The sequence below is a fragment of the Xyrauchen texanus genome, chromosome 6 (genome assembly GCF_025860055.1).
Source record: "Xyrauchen texanus isolate HMW12.3.18 chromosome 6, RBS_HiC_50CHRs, whole genome shotgun sequence".
In the NCBI taxonomy this organism is placed as follows: Eukaryota; Metazoa; Chordata; class Actinopteri; order Cypriniformes; family Catostomidae; genus Xyrauchen; species Xyrauchen texanus.
Window position 1 is genome coordinate 5,724,888 of NC_068281.1, and position 13,705 is coordinate 5,738,592.

At 40.2% G+C, this 13,705-nt stretch overlaps 1 protein-coding gene across 1 annotated transcript in view; it reads right to left on the reverse strand.

The window, feature by feature from the left end:
• The window catches only part of LOC127645095 (galactose-specific lectin nattectin-like), a 119,936-nt gene that overhangs the window by 61,780 nt on the left and 44,451 nt on the right, over positions 1 to 13,705 (reverse strand). The window lies entirely within an intron of this gene.

Sequence of the window (13,705 nt, forward strand, 5' to 3'; positions counted from 1 at the left end):
GATAATTCATATTATTTTATGATTATAAACTTGACTGGGTCCCACAGTAATAATTTAGTTTCATGCAATATTCAACTGGGTTCCTGAGTTTTTGCACACCTTGTGCATCCATAAATGTTTTTTAGTAAAAATATCTGAAGGTAAACAATGCTTTTCATTAAGCTACTATGTGGCATTGTATATAAAATATAAATCAATGAAAATGATTAAATCGCATTCTCCCTTGTGATCATTTAGTGACAAACTCTGGAAACATGCCTTCATTGTTTTTAAATAGATTTTCATTCAATGTCTTTCAAATATTGAGTCTACTTGACTACAATGGCTGTTTGGATAAAATGACAGGTTCCCTGAGGCATTTCAGAGCAAATACATAATTATCAAGATATATATCAATTGTTGTCAAAAGGCTGAAAAATATCGAAATATAATTTTTGTAGCCATATCACCCAGCCTGTATCCCTTTGACTTTTCATTCACTTTCATTGTATGGAAAACAAAAGAAATGGAAATGAATGGTGACTGATGCTAAAAGTTGTTTTCCATAGAAGAACGAGTCAACATCTCTTGCGTTTGGAACATGAGGGTGAGTAAACGATAACAGAATGCATTTTTTAGCTGATCTCATTAGCACTGGTGATGTGTTGACTACCACCAAAAATGTAAGCAGTTCTTGAAAACTTTTTAGGAGGTCATGAAGTGACAAACACAAACTTTTTTGTTGTTTTTTTACGTTACACACACTGTCGCCAAAATGCATGCTTTTCCATAGACTGGCTTCATAAACAAGGTTGTTTAACTTTCAGTATGCTGGCTGTGTTTAGGCCATTGATTCCTCAGCCTCTAGCCGTCCTCTCTGACCACACAAGCGCCCTTTTGTACACTCAAGTGAAGGGCTCATTGATGTATCATTGGCCTAGCGCCCTGGTGTGCCGTACCTGCAGCCTGCTTCAAGTCAGGAAAGTATATATTTGCTTAGAAAGTGTCTTGCTAAGCAAATATGACATTTTCAAAAATACTCGTGCGCTGGCCATCCTCACTAGCTTATTCCAAATATGAACCTTTTATTTTAAGATTCAGGGTGGAATACAAGCACTTTCTACATCCCTGAAATGGCCATTTGAATGTTCATAAAAATCATAATTTGCGCTCACCTTGTTAGGTTTATGAGAACATAATTGAAATACAACTAGTTTTTCCAGTTCACTTTTGCAAATACTAAGTTTAATAGTATTTGTGCACTATTTAAATGGTTCTCAGCAACTTAGGCCACGTCACACTAATATGTTTTCGTTTAGAAACACATTGCAACTCATCCACACAGGAATGACATTGTCCTTAACTAAAAATGGAGACTTTTGAAAATGCTCTAGTACCACATACTTTAGAAAAGGATGACAAAAGGAAAGGAAAAGTTTCAAATTAGGGTGGATGTGGCTTTAGGCTCAGTAAATTACCTTCTTTTCAGTATTGTATTCTTAAAAAAAAAAATGTTATTGCTATGTAGGTTTCTTGAGTTAGTAGATTGAAATTTCTTCAGCTGAAATCAGTCTGTGCTTACTGAAATTCGAAGCACTGCCCCCAGTGGCCAAAGCTGGAAGTGTTGTTGAAGGGTACTCCAGTTAATGGGTGAAATGTCCACATAAGTCCAATAATGAGTTTTTTCTACATTTACATTTATGCATTTGGCAGACAAAGTGACTTACAGTGCACTTATAACAGGGACAATCCTCCCAGAGCAACCTGGAGTCAATTACACTAACCATTGATTATTTGAAAGCCATTACTTCATGGTTTCTATTGGACCAAAATGCTGATCTCTGATAAAAGATGTTTGATAAAAAGATGTTTGATGGTCGATATCGCTTGTCATTAACTCGGCAGAATGGGGTGTCAGGGTGCCGGATCATTCGTTGCAACATGTCGAGTTTCCATGTGATCATGTTGCACAGATGGTTTCCAGAGAGCTAGAGGAAAGCAAAAAGTGGTCGGTGGAACAAGGCTCTCATGTTGGATCAGGCTGTGAAACTCTTCTAAGTTCTAATTGGAACCTTTTTATTCATACTGTAATTAGGAGGAATGCTTCAATAATGTTGTTGTGTGTACATCCTTTTCATCAGAAACAGTGGCAATTTCCTCTCCTACGCTGCAGAGGGATAATCAGGACACGCTATCCGGTGACGCACCCATCGATGTAACAACAAAACACCATTTCTATGTGTTCAAAAGGCCATAGTCATGTTGCATTTAACTCGTAGTTGTAGTTGTATAGTGTTCTGTTAAGTGTTGTGTCTGCTGAGTAGGCAGAGTTATTAGGAAGTCTCGCGAGTTCGGTGAAGTGAGGCGAGATCAGATATGAGGCAATAGAAGAAAGAAAGAAGAAATGTAGTGCATGTTATATCGTGAGTCAACGAGGTGAGGTGGATTAAGATTATAAAGCTATCGATCGACACTATAGCACTTAGGTGGTGACCAGTTTGCATTTCAGATGTGATGGGCAGTCGAAGTTGTGTGATCATTACAGAGGTCGTTGGTATTATCTGGCGAATATCATTGTGTGCGTCATTGCAGATTGTAAGTGTTTATCTGACATTATTTAATCTAATAATCATTGTTTGATATTCTGTTGAATGCATCGATAAGATATTTCCTCAGTTATAAGAGAATTGCTGACATATGATGTTATTATTATATATTTGCGATGTCTCGCGTTCAGTCAGGTGAATTAATAACGCAGATTTTGTTGTACAAATTGTCACAGAAAACTAATTGAGTATGTTTGTTTATTGTAGAACCACACATTTATACACCGACATACAAGTTATCCACGATTATCCAGCTGAACTTTATCACACAAACCTATCGCATACTGAGCCTTGCAGCGCGCGAAGCTACGGGCCTCACGGTTGGAGTTTCATCACATTAACCCTATCCTGACCAGACCGGGATCCTTGCCGACATGTAACTGCCTGTTCAACTTTCACTGGGATTGCCCTGCGTCGGATGATCGACGTCTGAGGACATCTGTACCCTTCTGTCATCGAGTGAACTTCCTCTGAAATACTTTGGACTTCTTAAGACTGAGTACTTTATTAACATAATTTTCATTACCTTCATATTATTTTGAATCAAGACACATTGGTTTATTGTTTGGTTATTTTACATAGGCCTACGTTGTTTTATTGTGATATATTTACATTTTGTTGATATTGTGAGAAATAATTCATTCTTTCATTTAACTAACTAATACATTGAGTGAATTGGATCCATGACTCTGGCTTCTTTACTCCTCTCTTAGTTACTGGACATTAATTGGAAAATAATCCTCTAAAGGTGATTTAGAACCGTAATAGCAATCAGTCCATACTACAGCATTCAATACATTAAATGGTCCTTCGATACTATAACCACTTTTAACGATGATGTCCAGACTAAGTGAGGGAGCAATGGAGCCAGAGGTTGTACGCCCACGTAGAGTAATAAGACGGCCAACACATTTGGGTGATTATGAAGTTAGTTATCCTCAGAAACATCTAGCATTTGCAAAAGAGCAGTCTGATATGCTTATTTGTTTGCGTGAATTGAGGGAGGAAAATAGGCGCATGAGGCAAGACATGCAACGCATATCTGATATGATTGTGAACTCTCCTGTGTTAGCTTCCCAGGTTTCATTAGCTGAACAACAGTTTATGCCAGAAGGAGCTGTGGTGTCATCCACACCAAAGTCTACTAGTATGCAGGAGGCAGTGCAGAGTGATGGAAACTCTGGCCATACAGGACATACTTCTTTGGTGCCACCTAGATATAAATCCCTCCTTACAGTTCGCAGTTGTGAGCGAGATCTCATTGAGGAGCTTACAGACAGTCTAAAGAGAGCAGGCCGGCTTAGTGATAGCCCGCCCAATTCAGGTATGTCGACCCCTTCGTTTAATGATCCACATAGTAGTAAGAATGACTTGCCACGGTTTGATCACCATCATGGTGCTAATGTTCCACTGCCCCCACCTCATTCATCTGATATTCGTCAGCAATGTCCAGATGATCCACCAATGTTGCGGTCCAGTATGCCGTATCATGATGCCTATCGACTAGCAACGGACTTTTATCATCGTCGTTTAAGAGAGCGTCTGTATAAGGATGCATCTATGGATCATTTCGATCATTCTTCAATTGATTTAAGGCAAGAGTACAGTCAAGATAACGTACAGTTACATACCGCTGACCGTTCTCACCATTCGCTTGGACACTCTGATATTCATCGTGATGTGTATCCACCATCAATGCAATATCGAGGGCCGACTCCTACAATTCCCCATTTCGTTCGGGATGACCCTAGAGAATTTGCTCGTCTTAAGCTTGCTTTAAATAACGTTCTTCCTGAAAACGCTTCTGAATCTTTTAAGTTCCAAATACTGATGGACCACCTTAAGTTGGAAGATGGGAGAGTGAGCTTCCACAATTGTCTCAGATCCACCTGACAAGATGTTACAGTTCCAGTCTTCAGTATCCTGTCAAGAGCCGCAGTGTTCATGTGTTTTGTGATGCGTCTGAAAAGGCGTACGGCTCGGTAGCATACTTGTGTTCTGAAGACGATCAGGGCAATATGCAAGTTGCATTCATGGCCGCAAGGTCGCGAGTCGCTCCAAGAAAACAGATATCCATTGCTCGTTTAGAGCTTTGTGCTGCATTGACAGGAGCGCAGCTAGGAGACGTCCTGAAGAAGGAGCTGACTCTAGATATCTACAAATTCATCTATTGGTCTGACTCGACTACAGTTCTTTCTTGGCTGCAGTCTGATTCGTGCAGATACCGAGTATTCGTAGGAGTTAGAGTCACCGAAATTCAAGAGTTGTCTGATCCTGGAGCATGGCGCTATGTTGATTCCACGGCTAATCCTGCTGATGATATTACGCGTGGGTTGTCATTGGCTCAATTAGCTGAAGAAACACGATGGAATCAAGGACCAGCCTTCTTGATGCAGTCTAGCAGCTGTTGGCCTAAGGTACCAGAAGGAAATGCCCCCGAAGAAGTTCAGGAACTGAAGAAATCTGTGTTTTGCGGATCGTTGACTGAACATAAACTACAAGTTGAACCTGATCCCAGTCAATTTAGTAGCTATACTGAGTTACTAGAGGCTACAGCACGATTCCTTCATGGGGCGGCTGACAACACAGATTCATCAAGTGCAGATGCGTTTCAGAAGGCAGAATTGTCTACCCTTAGACAAAGCCAGATGCAAGACTTTCCTGACGAATTTGCTTTGCTCAAGGGAGGGAAAGACATTTCTGTACATAGCCGGCTCATTAAGCTTGCTCCAGAGTATGACAAAGAACTAGACTTGATTAGAGTAGGAGGACGACTTCGTAGGTGTCATGAATTGAGTGATGCAGTTTTACACCCTATCGTTCTGTCACAGAATCATCCCGTTGTAAAGCTCCTAATCAAGCATTACGATGAACAACTGCACCACCCGGGAGCTGGCAGGGTGTATGCCGAGTTGAGGCGTAAGTTTTGGATTTTGCGAGGAAGAGAGGCGATTCGAAGACATCAGCACCACTGTCTAGAGTGTAATAAGTGGAGAGGCAAACCAGTGATTCCTAGAATGTCAGACTTACCCACATTGAGTCTGAGGTTATTTAAACCTCCCTTTTACTCCACTGGAGTAGATTTTTTTGGACCACTGATGGTGAAGGTGGGTCGTCGCACTGAGAAGAGGTGGGGTGTCGTATACAAGTGCCTCACTACTCGAGCCGTACATCTTGATCTGTTGGATCACATGGATAGAGATTCATTCCTGCTGTCTCTCAGGCGTTCCATTGCCCGGATAGGGAAACCCTATGAGCTTCTCTCTGATCAGGGAACAAATTTTCGAGGTGGATGAAGAGAGCTGGAGGACACCTTCTCTCAGATTCAGCCCAGTATCAGAGACCAGTTAGCAAAAGAACAAATCAGATTCCAGTTCAATCCACCCAGTGCACCTCATTTCGTCGGATCGTGGGAAAGAGAAGTGAGATCTGTGAAGACAGCCTTAAGGACCACCTTAGGCGCTCAGACAGTTACCGAGGAGGTATTAAGAACCCTTCTGATCGAGGTTGAGAGCATCCTTAATTCTAGACCCTTGGGTTATGTCTCTAGCGACGTAGCAGATTCAGACCCAGTAACGCCCAATTCCTTGCTGATGGGGCGGCCTGACTCCTCCTTGCCCCAAGTTGTATATTCTGACACAGAATTACTCAGTAGAAAAAGATGGAGACATATTCAAGTTCTGAGTGATCATTTTTTGAAACATTTTATTCATGACTTCCTAACCACATTGCAGTCGAGGCAGAAATGGCACAGAGAAAAAGCACAGAGAGTTCCGTATAGGGCAAATTTGCATACCAAATTTGGGGGCGGCTGTAGTCATGTTGCATTTAACTCGTAGTTGTAGTTGTATAGTGTTCTGTTAAGTGTTGTGTCTGCTGAGTAGGCAGAGTTATTAGGAAGTCTCGCGAGTTCGGTGAAGTGAGGCGAGATCAGATATGAGGCAATAGAAGAAAGAAAGAAGAAATGTAGTGCATGTTATATCGTGAGTCAACGAGGTGAGGTGGATTAAGATTATAAAGCTATCGCTCGACACTATAGCACTTAGGTGGTGACCAGTTTGCATTTCAGATGTGATGGGCAGTCGAAGTTGTGTGATCATTACAGAGATCGTTGGTATTATCTGGCGAATATTATCGTGTGCGTCATTGCAGATTGTAAGTGTTTATCTGACATTATTTAATCTAATAATCATTGTTTGATATTCTGTTGAATGCATCGATAAGATATTTCCTCAGTTATAAGAGAATTGCTGACATATGATGTTATTATTATATATTTGCAATGTCTCGTGTTCAGTCACGTGAATTGATAACGCAGTTTTTGTTGTACAAATTGTCACAAAAAACTAATTGAGCATGTTTGTTTATTGTAGAACCACACATTTATACACCGACATACAAGTTATCCACGATTATCCAGCTGAACTTTATCACACAAACCTATCGCATACTGAGCCTTGCAGCGCGCAAAGCTACGGGCCTCATGGTTGGAGTTTCATCACGTTAACCCTATCCTGACCAGACCGGGATCCTTGCCGACATGTAACTGCCTGTTCAACTTTCACTGGGATTGCCCCGCGTCGGATGATCGACGTCTGAGGACATCTGTACTTCTGTCATCGAGTGAACTTCCTCTGAAATACTTTGGACTTCTTAAGACTGAGTACTTTATTAACATAATTTTATTACCTTCATATTATTTTGAATCAAGACACATTGGTTTATTGTTTGGTTATTTTACGTAGGCCTACGTTGTTTTATTGTGATATATTTACATTTTGTTGATATTGTGAGAAATAATTCATTCTTTCATTTAACTAACTAATACATTGAGTGAATTGGATCCATGACTCTGGCTTCTTTACTCCTCTCTTAGTTACTGGACATTAATTGGAAAATAATCCTCTAAAGGTGATTTAGAACCGTAATAGCAATCAGTGCATACTGACTACAATCATACAGCATTCAGTACACTATGACCAGACAGAAAAGTCCTTAACTTTTGACAATGAGGACGGAACACCCTCACTAACCCTGGATGAGGAAGAAGGTAGAGTTAGAGCACATAAGATCGCATACTGTAAACTTTGTGACGTATTCACTGAAATGATTTCTTTATTTATTTTACACCAATTTAGACACAACATTTTAAAACATAAAATCACATATTTATAGTACAGATTAAAAATAGCTTTTTTTCCAGTATTATTATTATTATTATTAATATACCAAAAGTATTGTTACACCATTGATATCATACATCAATTAAATAGTACTGATAAAAAATATATATTTTCCAATATTAATGACACATCAGAAGAATTGTTACACCATTTATTCCTGTTCATGTATCATTATTTGTAACAATCGTTTTAATAGTGACACAAACAATATGAACTCTACAAATATTTCTTAAGTGTGTATCGTCAGGCACGGAACTTCACAAGATTAAAATCACATAACCATATTTCAACTGATAAAATCACGACGGACAAATGGTGACCTAGGCTAAGGCCATTGCGTGTACGTCGTGGTGGAGCTCCAGCAAAACTTCTACAGATCATCATAGAGACGTGGGTCGAATCCAGCTCTGGAGTGTAATCATTTATATGATTTTATCAGTTGAAAAATCGTTATGTGATTTTGATCTTGTGAAGTTTCGTGCCTGATGATTTGCTATTCAGTCATCTCAAATTAAACGATTTATTCCTTATATTCTATTCTGCTTTACCTTCTAGAAAAATGACAGAACAGGGTGGGTCTTCGCAGGTGAGTATCATCTCATAAGTATGCACCATGGGCTATTTTGTGGATATAAATTTTTATAGGAATACCATAGTAAAGTAAAGGGATGTCAGAGTTTGCATGTGATTTAGTGGGACACTGCAGGGCACATGGGCTATTGTCATTGGTTGTCAATGTTTCCAAAAATCCAACTCAAGCCATGTGATGTCAATTTAAGGCTATGTATCAAATGCACAACAATAGAGCATGTTGCATAATTTAACGGTATACTAACAACCAATGACAATAGCCAACATATAATTAGAAGAGCTTTCTTTTTTAATCTTGCATTTCAGCACCGCCTTTGCGCTTTCTTTTGTCCATTTTAGCCTATATCCTCCATCAACCACAACCACCACTGACTGAAGTTTACAAGTGATTTTTCAGGGCGGCTGTGGCTCAGTTGGTAGAGCGGGTCAGCTGCCAATCGCATCCACATGCCGAAGTGTCCTTGGGCAAGACACTGGACCCCAAGTTGCTCCCAATGGCAGGCTAGCGCCTTGCATGGCAGCTCTGCCACCATTGGTGTATGAGTGTGTGTGTGAATGGGTGATTGGGAAATAGTGTAAAGCGCTTTGGTAACCTCTAAGGTTAAAAAAAGCGCTATATACGTGCAGACCATTTTTTTCGAGCTGCGAAAAAAATTATAAATAAGAGTGGGGCTGAGGTAAAATAAAAAATAAAAAAGAGTGGGCTTCTGTGAGTGCAGGCAGCCTAGGGACAATATCCATATTTCAACCCAGTGCCGTGACAACACCGGCCCTCGTGGCCTGTTGAGGCAAATGGCTTAAATGGGCTAGCATCTGCTCCATGGAGAACTGTGGCTGACTGTCTAGTAAGGGCTCCAACTCTCTCTTGGTCTGCAGCCATTCTGAGAAGTCTAAGAGATTGTAAACTACCCCAGGATGGCGGAACATGTGTTACCTGAATTCTGACCGTATCTCAGCAGGTAGCATACTGAGCAGCCGCTCAACATGTGACCCCCACTTTAACTCGGATCTGCCGCCAGGAGCTAGTGTCTCTAGCATGCCAATGACGGATCTAACTTGCAGAGTGAATCCATCAAAGGCTACAATATCAACTCATCGGATATCAGGAGCATCCATTACTTTGGCTATCCTCCTAAGAGCTAGCTTATATGGCTGTCCGAATATCTCAGTAAGGGCTGCCATAGTGTCAGATTAGGGGAAAGGTGAATTGTGATAGGAGTCAGCTACTAGCCTTGCCACGTCTAGACTCAGATGATCCTTAAGGATTTGGTAACGAAATAGCTCTATAGCGCCAGGAGGTAAGAGGTTCTCTAGGGCGATCTTGAGTCTAGTGAAATCACTCGGGTCCCCTGCACTGAAGTGCATGATGGCTAGGAGCAGGACCCCAACTACTGTAATCATTGGGTGGCAGACCTCCTCTATGGTAGGGACGGCTGACAGTTTCACTTTCATAACCCTTAGGCACGTCACAATGGGTAGGGGGCTTTACAGGTGATCCTGCCTGTATCTGATCTCTAACTACTTGAATCTCGCTGAGCATCTTGCCCAGTAAGTCCTGCACCTGCTCTTGGTGCGGCTCTCCCTTTAACTAGGTGATTAGGCACATTGTCACTATCTCTCTCATCTGCAGCCTGCTCTGAGGGACTGTAGGGTTATAGCCTGCACTTTAGGTGGGATGAGGGACTATATTAGGTGTGACAGTGGGCACTACTAACTGCGGTGGCCGCATGGAGTTAGGTAAGTAAGGCAAATGTGTTAAGTGTGAGTCAGCAGGGTAGGATATAGCACTGTGTGACTACTTAGAAATATGTGGGGTGATATGAGCACTCTGTAGAATGAACTAAGTCTGGTTTCATTCCCAGGGCCTGTGATAAGGGGAAGACAGCTGTCGGAGCTGACTGTGCAGGACATTGAAACTGTGACTCTCCGATGTTCTCTCTGTTGTAATGAGGTGCTACGTTGTAGGTAGGTGCAGACCACTCATCAATAATGCTCCAAGAATACTGAATAATAGGGCTGGGGCTCTACCCGACAATGAAGGATCTCTCCTGACATCATCTAGCAGACTACCCTCTCTTACCTCCTCATATTAAAGTACCAAAGGCTTAGTGAACTTTTTCCACAATGTGGCCATGAGCTCATAGTACTCTAAGTATGCTGATGGGTGGACGTGCAGCTGAGGCCTTCCTCCATCTGCATAAACCACGTGTGGCTGCATATTAGGGCTGATGAATCTATTTATCCAGGGGAACAACTGGATTTAGCTTAAAGGACCACAAATGTTCGATAGTTTGGGGGAAGTGCAAAGGCAGTATACTAAGGAGGTTCCTAATTATCCATTCGCCTCCCGGCGTGTCTGTCAGAACACAGGATAGGCTCCAAACTGCCAGGTTTAATTAAAAGGGGGGTTATTTATACTGAAGAAGCCACATGGCACAGGCACGTGACAGGTTGAATATTAAGGTAGTCCGATTGATATGAGGGTTATAGGAGTGTATTTGATCGGGTGTTTATGCTTTTGTGTGTCAACCAAAACCTGTTCATCTGTAGCTCAGATTTTTCCATTACTCAAAAAGTGTCTGCGTCCCTCTGTTTTTGCATCACAGTGACTTTATAGATTACAGAATCTGCATAGCTCAATTTTCCAGGTTTTTTATTTTCTCAGGACACTTTTTAAGGATTTATTATGAGAACAGCCTGCTGATCCAGTTCTCATTTCGGTGTAGGGCTTGGTGAAGTCTCCTACTCCTAAATTGTTCCAATCCCATTCATCATTCTCTTCCTCATCTTCATCAACATAGTCTTCCTCGTTTTTGTCTAGCTTGTTAAAATGAGTGTAAAGTCACTTCACTGAGTCAGTTCTCCAGTGATGGCTTGTCAGGAACGTGACTGAATTCAGACTCAAGTCACTCATGGATGCATACTTTAGCACCCACAACAAGTTATCTTAGCACATTTCAGGGGCATGTCTCTCCTCTACCTTGCTTCGTTGTGCCATGGCAGGGATTGACAGGTGCTCTAAGATCTGCCTTTCCAACAAGAGCCAATCACCTTTTAGGAATAGACATCATCTGTCAAACAACTCGAGTATGCGGATTAGCTATACAAGCAAGGGAAAATATTTTTTTTGTGTAATCTGAGGTAAAGAACACAATTAATGAGGCAAGTGATTTTACTGCTTTTTTGAAACATGTTCTTTTATAGTAACCTTGAGCCCCATTGTGGATTCAGTTTTTTTCCCATTCCAGAAGATAGGGGCTGCACTTTTATGCAGCTTGTTTACTGTACATAGAAAATAGCTGCCCGAGAGCATTCCAAAGATGTCTGATTGACCTAACTTGCCTAATAAGACTTTGTTATGACCAGGGTTGGGAGGGTTACTTTTGAAATGTATTCCACTACAGATTACAGAATACATGCTATAAAATGTAATTTGTAACATATTCTGTTAGATTACTCAAGGTCAGTGACGTATTCTATCTACTTTGGATTACTTCTTCAGCACTGTTATATTTTTTCACTTGTTTTGACTATAAAAACTCTGCCAGTATACAGCAAGACAAAATACACATGTTAAAAAGACATTCTCTGAAAAACCTAAATATCGTATGCAGTGTTGTACAAAAAGTACAAACAATACAAAAACTATTATCGAGAATATGATTTTAGCCCTAATGTCAAAGGTCTTACTAGAAAAAATAAATTATGATACAATGTGAATTTTCTTGATAAATATGATCGTGCCTAATAACAGGTGCATCTAAAATGACTAGAAATAGCAATTTACACAAGGTTTATTTCTATTTCTTCTGATCCAAACTTACTTCAAACTTACTTCTGCTCGTATGAATGTAACACATCATAAGAAAGTGTTTCACCGCTGTTCAAATGCACTTTGGATCGCATCATTTATATGTATAAATGTTTTCCATCTGAAATGACTAAATATTAAATGAAACAAATGACAATCTCTTCAGTAATCAAAATACTTTTTGAATGTAACTGTATTCTAATTACCATTGAGGAATCACACTAAATGTCATGGATTTATGATAACAGCAAATTTTAAATGATCAGTCTTTTATCTGACTTATGAAAGCTGTAATACTATTGTTTGTCCACCAGAGAAAGCCACAGTTATCCTGTGGCTCTCTCTGATGGACAAAAAATAGTATTACATCAAAGACTGATCATTTAAAATGAAACATACATTTTTAAGTATATGGTTTAATGATATATGAATGCATATACTTTTATTTGAAGAAACAATGTCTTCTGACTTTTATAATATTAGTTTGCAAATAAATCTGTGATTTCCAAAATTATTATAGATGTTCATATATCACCTAAAAATAATGAAAACATATGTCAAATTGCCATACATGATTAACTGTCACATTGTTTTAGGGATATGTTTACATACGTCTGAAATTATATTATGTGTTTATTTTTCCATTATCCCTGTTTCTGTCTCACATAAATTCTACATGGCTGCATCTGAAAACTGTAAAATGATGCCTTATAACCAGCTCCTCTCAGATGAAGTGCCCCATAGGCATATTATGGCAAGCCTCTTGCCCATGAAAGCAATTGTTCCTACTATGACAAGATAATACATTTTGAGGGATCATATCTCCCATTCAAAATGTCATAGAGACATAAGGGAAGGCTCTTATCACTCAGGCTACCAATCAGTCTTTAAGTACCATCTTGGTGAAATGCACCTAGCAACCACCCCCATAGACTTCCATTCAAAAGGCTCAGAAGGGTATCTTCAGAACAGAATTTTTTAGACACTTGGCGATTGGATCTTTTGAGTCAGGTTGGTAATCACCTAGCATGCAAACCCTATTGACTTTCATTCAAAATGTGTGTTTCAAGTGATATCTATGGATCAGAATGTCCTAGAGAAATGACACTTGGGTGAGCAATCAGACTTCAGGTATCATCATGGAAACTAGTTAGCCACGACCTAGCAACCAAGTAACAAATCACATTTCTTTGCACCAGAAAATCATAGAGACTTCCTGCTTTATTCATTTGATTAAGGGTAGCAAGGAGCCTTTTGAGTATCACCTTGGTAACTGGATAGCAACCAGATGGGGTTACCTTAGCAACCAAGTTACAAATGTCATATCTCTTCACCAGAATATTATAGAGATTTCTGGTTTCATTCATTGGACTCAGGGTAGCAAGGAGGCTTTTGAGTATCCCCATGGTAACTGCCTAGCAACCAAATGGGGTTACCCTGGTAACCATGTAACAAATCACATATCTCTGCATCAAAACATCATAGACACTTACAGTTTCTTTCTTTTGACTCAGGGTAGCAAGGAGCCTTTTGAG